The 9,768-nt window shown below is 42.0% G+C and overlaps 1 long non-coding RNA gene across 1 annotated transcript; it reads left to right on the top strand.

The window, feature by feature from the left end:
• The first annotated feature begins 3,693 nt into the window (after window positions 1-3,693).
• LOC128361025 (uncharacterized) lies at window positions 3,694-6,532 on the top strand. Its single transcript, XR_008321533.1, has 3 exons — window positions 3,694-3,737; window positions 5,489-5,544; window positions 6,435-6,532. It is a non-coding gene; the product is annotated as an uncharacterized LOC128361025 (long non-coding RNA).
• Window positions 6,533-9,768: the final 3,236 nt, after the last annotated feature.

A 9,768-nucleotide genomic window follows, 5' to 3' on the forward strand; every position in this document is an offset into this window, starting at 1 on the left:
ACACTGTAGATAACACTGGCTAGTCCACTACTGCTTAGAGAGTGTAATTCAATCACTGACCATACACAAGTGAAATGTAAATTGATGTACTGTTTACCACAAAGCAGAAAACTTATGGTGTTTCACAATTCGGTTATTAGTGAATGAAACAGATCCATACATCATTTTTTGAAGAATATTTGTTTACTCATTAATGAACAATAGGCTAAACAATAACTTCTGAACATAAATTATTATAAATGATTAATTAAACATGTTAGGAGTCTACTGAACAGGACTGAGTTGCCTTTGATCTCTAAATGATGCATGTTCCTGTAAATGTGTGGTGCATGTTGCTGCAGATGTCAGAGGTAGGTATGGCATGGCAGTTGAGCATCATGATGGCCCTGCTGCATCATCAGAGCATCATAAACCAGCCCTGGCCTCAGGTCCAAAAAACTCTCTCCCGGGTCAAGTCTTGAAGCAGGCTCTGTAAAAGATGAACAACACGTACACTGAAAAGTACATCATGATGTAGACACACTGGAAAAACTAGCGTTTCACACTATGTTGATATTTTACAATTGACAGGAAACACAGATGATACAAACCTCTATTTCTAATCATCATCTGAGCAGCTCACACCGGCTCCTCTGAGGAGGCAGACACTCTGCAGCTGCCTCAGCAGACATGCTGCTGCTGCTGCCCTTACCAAAACCAAAATCAAACCATCAGTTATGAAGAGAGCAGCAACAATTATAATATAACATTATAATTTTATAAGGAACAAACTTAGCATTAGCTACCTTAGAGACAGTTGATGAACCAGACTCTGGCTACATTACACTAGCAACACGTCTTGGTCAATATTTTCACAATTGCACAAAAACCCAAATGTGTGTTTGTCAGCAGTGCTCATAAAATCCAACAGAAATGATCAGTGTGAAGTTGTTAGCTTGGCTACTATGTTCAGCTTGTTAATTTTCAACTACTAGCAGTTAGCTAACGTTAGCATCGGAAAGCTAATAACAACTGTTACACTACTTTAGAAATACGTTACTAATACGTTACTCTCGCTTGTATTACTTACTACGTTACTTGACGTCACACCGGTCCGTTGTGTGCTGAGTCAGCTGTTTCATCACGGATGGAAAGTGCTTCACTGAAAACAGGCAGGTAGAGGAGGAGGAGCGGACGGAGAGCGAGGGGGAGGCGAGCGGAAAGAGGGGGGTGTACCCCTTAGCTAGTTTTGTTTTGGTTGCACGCAGTCCAGAGCTACGACGTCTAGCGGTGAAATTCAAATCGCATTTAGCCCCTTTAAGTAGAGGAGGAGGCGGCAGCTCGCCGGGTGTGCTGCTTACCGGGAGAAGCACACAGTTCTTTGACCGTTGTCACTGTCTTTGCTGTCGCCGTCATTAATGTAGTTTTTGTTGTTTTGCATACAAGTTATCAGTAAGTGTATGTAGACTCGTGAAGGGTTACGGCTGAATGTAGTAAATAAATACATTTTTGAGCATAAGTACGCTACTGATGTTTGATTTACTACACGGAGCCTGTGATGACATGTCAAGAAGTTATCCCGGTAGCAGCCCCTCATTGTGGCTTAGGGTTTGTTTGTTTTTGTTAAAACCAAGTCACTACAATCATATTTGTCTTAAATGCAGCTCCATTATAGCAGGTAAAGCACATCCTGACAGCTACTGTTCCCCCTCTGTTTATCATGAAGGGAGGCTCACACTTCTTTCAAATTCATACTGCTGACTTCTTTCACCACCACTGATAAGTCCTGTGATTTTCAGGCTCATATCTTCATATTTGACCATTTAAAGCAGGGGAACACATTCTCACAGCTTGAAATACTGCTGTCAGAATGCGTCCCCCTGCTTTAAACCTGAGCTCTCTACACAGTACCTCTGTATAAAGTATAAATATGTCTGTGTTTTTGGCCACAGGTTTTGTAGTGGCGTGCTGTTGAGAGATGCTTCATTAGGTCAGAGCTGCTTGTAACGGACGCTCTGATACATAATGTACATTTCACATCTTTTACCTCAAGAAGGTTTAAGTAGTGTCTCTACTTCCTGTTTAAAAATACAACTCCGAACTTGCCATTGCTGCAGCTTTGTGTGTGTGAGGCAGCTGTGTGCATGTTCAGGGGTAGCTGTGGCTCAGGTGGTACAGCTGTCGTCCTCCAATTGGAAGATTGGTGATTCGATTCCCGGTTCTCATATGAGCAAGACATTTAACAAATTGCTTTCCGTTGTGTTGTCATGCGACGTTATTGGAGGTTTTGTTGAATGAATGTGTGTCAAAGGAATGTGTCATCATTAACATCAAAGGCGCAGGGCACACCCCCCTCCCACTACATGATATATGACGCTGTCTGATTGGCTGGAATCATCATGTCTCGCCCCTCCCTACCTCTGTTCAGGTTCAAGTTGCCACTCTTGTGGCTGAGGGCAAAGTTTGATGAGAACAGGTTCACTGCTTAAGTTTGTAATGTGTCTCATTTAATTAAGTAACGTAACGGCGTTGTAACGATGGAAATAGTAATTAGTTACATTACCCGTTACTGAAAAAAGTATTCCCTGGTGAACAGCCAGAGATGCTTCATTAGGTCAGAGCTGCTCGTAACGGACGCTCTGATACATAATGTACATTTCACATGTATGTTCCTGCCTTTTACCTCAAGGACATTAAAGTAGTGTCTCTACTTCCTGTTTAAAAACGCAACCTTTTCCTCCAAACTTGCCATTGCTGCAGCTTCTGCTAGTTTGTGTGTGTGAGGCTGCTGTGTTCATGTTCGTGCTGTGGCTCAGGAGGTAGAGCGGTGATCCTCCAATTGGAAGATTGGTGGTTCGATTCCCAGCTCCTCCCTCCTCCTCCAAATTGCTCCCGTTGCTGTGCGTGACTAGATTAGATCAGAATAGTAGAATGATTAGGTCAAAGACTAGAAAGGGATAACCTTCGGTCAGTAACACTCCCCCTATAACACACTTTCCCTCCCACTCCATTATAATTGCGTGTACATTGGCTGATTTAGCTTATTTGGCCGGGCTGATTGGCCCGGGAATCTTCTCTGTGATTGGCTGCAATCTTACTTCCCTCCCCCCCGGTCTCTTCACAAACTGCACCTGCAGCCGGCTGAACTGAGAAGATGTGTGTGTTGGTTTCCACCGGGTTGTGTTGAAGGTCTGAGCCGCTGATCCGTCCTAACTGTGAGTACAGACACTCCGACTGACGCTGAAGCTCAGAGGAGCTTTATTACTAAGTTTTAATGTGCAGAAGTTTAGAGTTCAGGTGTTTTAAAGAGCATGAAAGTCAGAATTTAAAGGTATTTTATGTTAGAAGTTTCAAACAACTCGTTTCCTCTCATCAGTTTTAACACCAACAGTTTCAAACTCAAAGATATAATAATCTGTTTATTGATACACAAGAGAGAAACCAGTCATTAGTTATAAAGTATAAAGTGTAAAGTAAGAATAAATATGTGTTCTGAGTTTGACATGCCACAGAAAAGTGTGTTGTTAACCACTCTGCCAAATTTGAATGATAAAAACTATCGCCAGTTATATTATATTATATTATGTTATATTATATTAATCTTAAAAATTACATTCACAAAAAGCTCGCCCACGAGCTGTTGCGCTCGTACCACAGAGGTACTGTACAGAGGTGGTACGAGGAAGTTGCACAGAAGATGCGTGTGTTGGTTTCCACCGGGTTGTGCTGAAGGTTTGAGGCGCTGATTCCTCCCAGCTGTGAGTACAGACACTCCGACTGACGCTGAAGCTCAGAGGAGCTTTATTACTAAGTTTTAATGTGCAGAAGTTTAGAGTTCAGGTGTTTTAAAGAGCATGAAAGTCAGAATTTAAAGGTATTTTATGTCAGAAGTTTCAAACAACTCGTTTCCTCTCATCAGTTTTAACACCAACAGTTTCAAAATCAAAGATATAATAATCTGTTTATTGATACAAAAGTATAATAATGTGTTCTGAGTTTGACATACCACAGAATAGTGTGTTGTTAACCACTCTGCCAAATTTGAATGATTAAAACTATCGCCAGTTATATTATATTATATTATATTATATTATATTATATTATATTATATTATATTATATAGCGTTTCTGCCTAGGGGAGGCGCTATTGGCAAGCTACAGTTGGTATGGTTGGTAGGGGTGTGGCTACAGGGTTTGCTATAGGAGTGTTTAGGGTTAGGGATGTAGTAGTAATAACTCGCCACTAGGCACGTTAACCACTGAGGAGAACGGACTGTAGTAGTAGTAGTATGGAGCTTTTCCACTATAGCCTACAGTTCTAGCACTACTCGGCTCGACTCAACTCGGTTTGGTACCAGGAACCTTTTCCATTACAAATAAGTACCTACTAAACGTGGGCGGGGTCGTCATAGCAAGGCTGCACGAAACTGCCGTGACTTCGGCTCGGCTCCCTTGGGCAGGTACTAAAGAAGTAGCAGCTACCAGGTACTATCCCTAGTGGAGACTACTGGAGACGCAGAGAAACCCGAGTCGAGTAGAGCTAGAACATAGTGGAAAAGCGCCAGTTGTCAGTTAAGGCTCTATCTCCACAATTCAGTACTGATAGTTATCAGCCTTTTCACATGTTTTCTTCTCATACTATTGTAACCTATACGCTAATTAGTACTTCAAACAATAATCTTGGGATAACTGAAAGTGATTGGTAATTCCTAGGGTGCAGTAATACATTTAGCAGTAGACTACATTATACTGCTGGACTTATTAGACTACTTTCATAAGTACTATCAATCATTGACGATTCTAGGATCAGACCTTTAGGGAGCTCAGCTCCTAATGAGAATATGACATACAATGCCCTGCAAGTGTTACAAAAATAGAATAATAATTTTTTTATTTTTAGGGACGCTGTGGTCAAATTTAGGGGTCTAAAATCACACCTGCTATCAACTGCTTTCACTGTGTGCTTTTTGAGTAGTGTAGTTTTTATTCCTCATTAGTTTTTATTCCACATCAAAGTTTGAAAAAGGGTGATTTAAGGTGATTAAAAGGGTGATCTTCTCTGAGAAAGACTCAGAGAAGATCTCAGACATTTGATCAGATTCTAGTTCTCCATTCAGAAGTTGATCTTATGACTTATTAAAATGATAAAAGTGATGTTTTATCATCTCAAATATTTGAAGTAAACTTTATATTCCTTGTGCAGGAAGTGTGATGCCTCAGGTCATATTGGGTGTAATCTGCTGTAACACACTTTCACTGTTAAGAAGTTGTTTGGCGCCATCTAGTGACAGCACTTGAGAAACGGAACATTTTTAAGTGTGGGAGATGTATTCAGAGATTAACTATATTTCTGTGATTTACTATAGAAATGTCTTATGTGTCTGTGGTTGTAGTCCACATTGTTTCTGACATGAGAATTGAAGTTTGATGTTGTAGATTTTCCTTTTGACAACCTGAGATGACTGAACTTTGACCTCATGTGTTCATCATGACTCTTCTCCTCTCACAGGAAGAAGATGATCTGCAGGATGCTTCTGCTCATCAGCCTGATCTCCTGTGTCTCTGGTTAGTTCACATGTTTACTTTAATAACATGAATATAAATAATAAAATACATTTTCAGCCTCGCTAACAGATTTTATGGCCTTCATCTTTAATCTGTGAGAGATAACAATGACAGAACTAACTTTTTATTGTATTATGCATCACCTTTCTTATACTGCAGTATCTTTGAACTCTTTAGTTTTGCAGCCTCAGTTCTCAGTTAGTCTGGGCTTACACCAAATGATTTTCACAGTCCCAGACTAGAGACTGACAGTCTTTGGTAAATCTGAGGAGTCTAACTGGAGTCTCAGCACGCTCCCGTCATCTCCATCGTTAAATTTAAGGTGGTAATCTGCGACTGCGTTTCATACCAGTCTTTCCCTAGTCTCGGGCTTGCGATTATATCAAACGTGTTTAATATAATCGCAAGTCGCAGTGACGTAACACGATCAACAACCAATAGATTAGATATATACAGTGTTTCCTCTATGGACATTCAGCAGCGGTGCTTCTACCTGCTCAGATCTCACAGTCAGTGTGTCAATGTGTTATTTTGTTAAAGCTATCAGACATTAACATTTAGTTGCTTTGTTTAAATTATTATTTATAATTTAATATTACTTTAACAACTCAGGGACTTCCAAGCAGTAACATGTTTGAGCACTTTTTTGCATTTGAAAAAATGTTTTTGTTTTTGAATGAAGTATAAAAAAGTAAAGTAAAATATTTTTTTAAAAACCCTAAAATAATCTAGTTGTAGTCTTGTAAATAGTGACCCTATAAGATTCACAGTCTTTGTAAAATCTAGTCTGGGACTAGCCTGGGACTAAAAACTCTAAATCTTTTCAAAGTCTTCTGGTGTGTGGGTAGCATAAGTCTGGTCCTCACTTTCCCTCTCTGTCTCCTCAACAGGAACATTTGTAGTGAAAGTGACACAGACCTCCTATCAGGCAGAGGAGAACCACAACATCACACTGGAATGGACGTTTCCAACCAAACCTGACACTTCCTCCTCCTCACTGAGCATCTTCTGTTACATGTTCAATGAACACAAGGACCCAGTCCTGTATCGTGTACATCAGGGTGTTGAGGTCCCAGAGTCTCAGGATGAACAGTTTGCAGGACGAGTTCAGTGTGACAAAGACGCTCTCAGAGAAGGACGAATCAGACTTGATGTGTCCAGACTGAGGACTGGTGACTCGGGTTGGTACGTGTGTGAAGTGCTGAGTACTGAGTACAAGGGGAGTGCTGACAGATGCTACCTCAATGTCACTGGTAAGATGATTCATGATTCAGTAAAACACCAAGTTCACACCCAAACAGTCCAGACTTTAATTTTGGACATGAACATGACAGTTAAATGTTGGTATAACAGAATGTGTGGAATAAAAGTAACATTATTATATTATTTTTCTGTCCTTTACAGCAGCTGTTGATCAGCCCAAACCTCAGAAACCTCTGTTGCCACCAGAGAGACGGGGAGGCATCGGACTCTACGTTGGACTGACAGCAGCTATAGTCGCTGTAGTCGCTGTAGTCTGTGCTGGACTCTACTTTGCCTTCAGACTTTGTTCTGAACCTGAGAGGAGAAAACATGCAGTGAAACATGAGTTAGACAATATGAATGCAGCAGTATAGAAGTTGTGTTTCTCAGAGAACAAATTTCTGTCACTGCATCTTTTTACTTTTTCTGTCCATGAAGCTGCTTCTTCTCTGCACTGTACTGTACCCCCCGACCCCCAAATCACCTGTGCCTGGATAAAAGACTTCCTCGCAAACCGTCCACAAACTGTGAAAATAGGCCCCAACTGTCCCTCCACCCTCAGCACTGGCTCCCCACAGGGCTGCATGCTGAGTCCTCTCCTACACACTCTGTACCACCCCTCCAACACCATCATTAAGTTTGCAGACCGACTCATACATAATGATGATGAGTTGGCGTACAGAGATGAGATCCTGAAGCTGTCTGCATGGTGTCCTGCCAACAACTTGTCTCTCAACACGAGCAAAACTAAAGAACTGATCTTTTGACTTTAAGACACCTTCACATCTACGGGGATAGGATGGAGAGGGTCTCCACCTCCAAGTTCTTGGAGGTACAAATCTCTGAGGACCTCAGCTGGACAGCGAACACCTGCACTTCCTGAGGGTGCAGACAAGGGAGAAGCTGCTGGTGTCCTTCTACTGTGCCACCATTGAGACTATGCTGGCAGACTGCATGTCGGTGTGGTGCGCTGGTTGTTCTGCTGCTGACAGGAAAGTTCTGCAGAGGGTGAAACAAATGGAAAACAGCTGCTTTCTGCCTTCTCTAGAGGAGATCTCCAGCTCCTGGTGCCTCAGTAGAGCCAAGAAAATCAATACAGACTGCTCCCACCGAGGTATCAGACTGATCTCTCTCCTGCCCTCTGGTGGAGATACAGGAGCTTAGCAGGGACAAAATAACTCGAACAGTTTTTACCTGTGGGGGCGTCATGCTGCTAAACCTAGGGGGTATTCCAGAAAGCGGGTTATGTGGAAAACTCAGAGTATGTTAACCCTGAGATGAGGAAACTTTGTTATGTATGTATATATGTATGTATAGTTGTATGTATGTATAGTTGTATGTGTGTATGTATGTATAGTTGTATGTGTGTATGTATGTATAGTTGTATGTATGTATGGTTGTATGTACAGTTGTATGTATGTATTTTTGTACAATTTTATGAAAAGGTTTGCACACAATTGTTGTATGGATGTCATTTTGTGTAATTTTATGAAAAGGTTTGCACACAATTGTTGTATGGATGTCATTTTGTGTAATTTTATGAAAAGGTTTGCACACATATTTCCTGTTGCTTACGATGACTGAATGTCTTTTTTGTATGTGAATAAGTTTATCACCCAATAAACAGATAAACCTACAAGAAACAACACACACAGAAATAAACTAACAAAAAAGATCAACCTCAGATGAAAGTGAGCATCACAAATGAATCTAAGGCAGGCGTCAAATATGAGGCTCGTGGGCCAGAACCAGCCCGTTGAGGCGTCCAATCCGGCCCACTTTCCTTGCTTCCTTCCTTCCTCCCTTTCTTCCATCTTTCCTTCCTTCCTTGCATCTTCCCTTCCATCCTTCCTTCCCTGTCATCTGTCATTCTTTGCTTCCTTCCATCTTTTTAAATGAGATCATATTGCTCTGTACGTGGCCCTTGAATGAAGAAGAGTTTGACTCCTGATCTAAAGTGTTAAATGTCTTTCATCTCACCTCAATCAATCAATCAATCAATCAATCAATCAATCAATCAATCAATTTTTATTTGTATAGCGCCAAATCACAACAGAGTCATCTCAAGGCTCTTTCCACATAGAGCAGGTTCTAAACCAAACTCTTCAGGTTTTAACTTTAAAGAGACCCAACATTCCCACATGAGACACAGTGGAGAGAAAAAACTCCCTTTTAACAGGAAGAACCCTCAGAACCAGACTCAGAGTGGGAGAACATCTGCCTCGACCGGTTGGAGTAGAGAGGAGAGAGGAAGGAGAGGAGAGAGAGGAGAGAGAGGAAGGATAGGAGAGAGAAGAAGGAGAGGAGAGAGAGAGGAAGGAGAGGAGAGAGAGGAGAAGGAGAGAGAGGAAGGATAGAGGAGAGGAGAGAAAAGAAGGATAGAGGAGAGAGAGGAAGGAGAGAGAGGAAGAGGAAGGATAGAGGAGAGAGAGGAAGGAGAGAGGAGAGAGAAGAAGGAGAGAGAGGAAGGAGAGGAGAGAGAGAGGAAGGAGAGGAGAGAGAGGAGAAGGAGAGGAGAGAGAGGAGAAGGAGAGGAGAGAGAGAGGAGAGAAGAAGGAGAGAGAGGAAGGATAGAGGAGAGGAGAGAAAAGAAGGATAGAGGAGAGAGAGGAAGAGGAAGGATAGAGGAGAGAGAGGAGAGAGAAGAAGGAGAGAGAGGAAGGAGAGGAGAGAGAGAGGAAAGAGAGAGAGGAAGGATAGAGGAGAGAGAGGAAGGAGAGAGGAGAGGAGAAGGAGAGAGAGAAAGGATAGAGGAGAGAGAGGAAGGATAGAGGAGAGAGAGGAAGGAGAGGAAGGAGAGAGAGGAAGAGGAAGGATAGAGGAGAGAGAGGAAGGAGAGAGGAGAGAGAAGAAGGAGAGAGAGGAAGGAGAGGAGAGAGAGAGGAAAGAGAGAGAGAGGAAGGAGAGGAGAAGGAGAGGAGAGAGAGAGGAAGGAGAGGAGAGAGAGGAAGGATAGAGGAGAGGAGAGAAAAGAAGGATAGA

This window comes from Scomber japonicus, chromosome 6, assembly GCF_027409825.1.
Source record: "Scomber japonicus isolate fScoJap1 chromosome 6, fScoJap1.pri, whole genome shotgun sequence".
Taxonomy (NCBI): domain Eukaryota; kingdom Metazoa; phylum Chordata; class Actinopteri; order Scombriformes; family Scombridae; genus Scomber; species Scomber japonicus.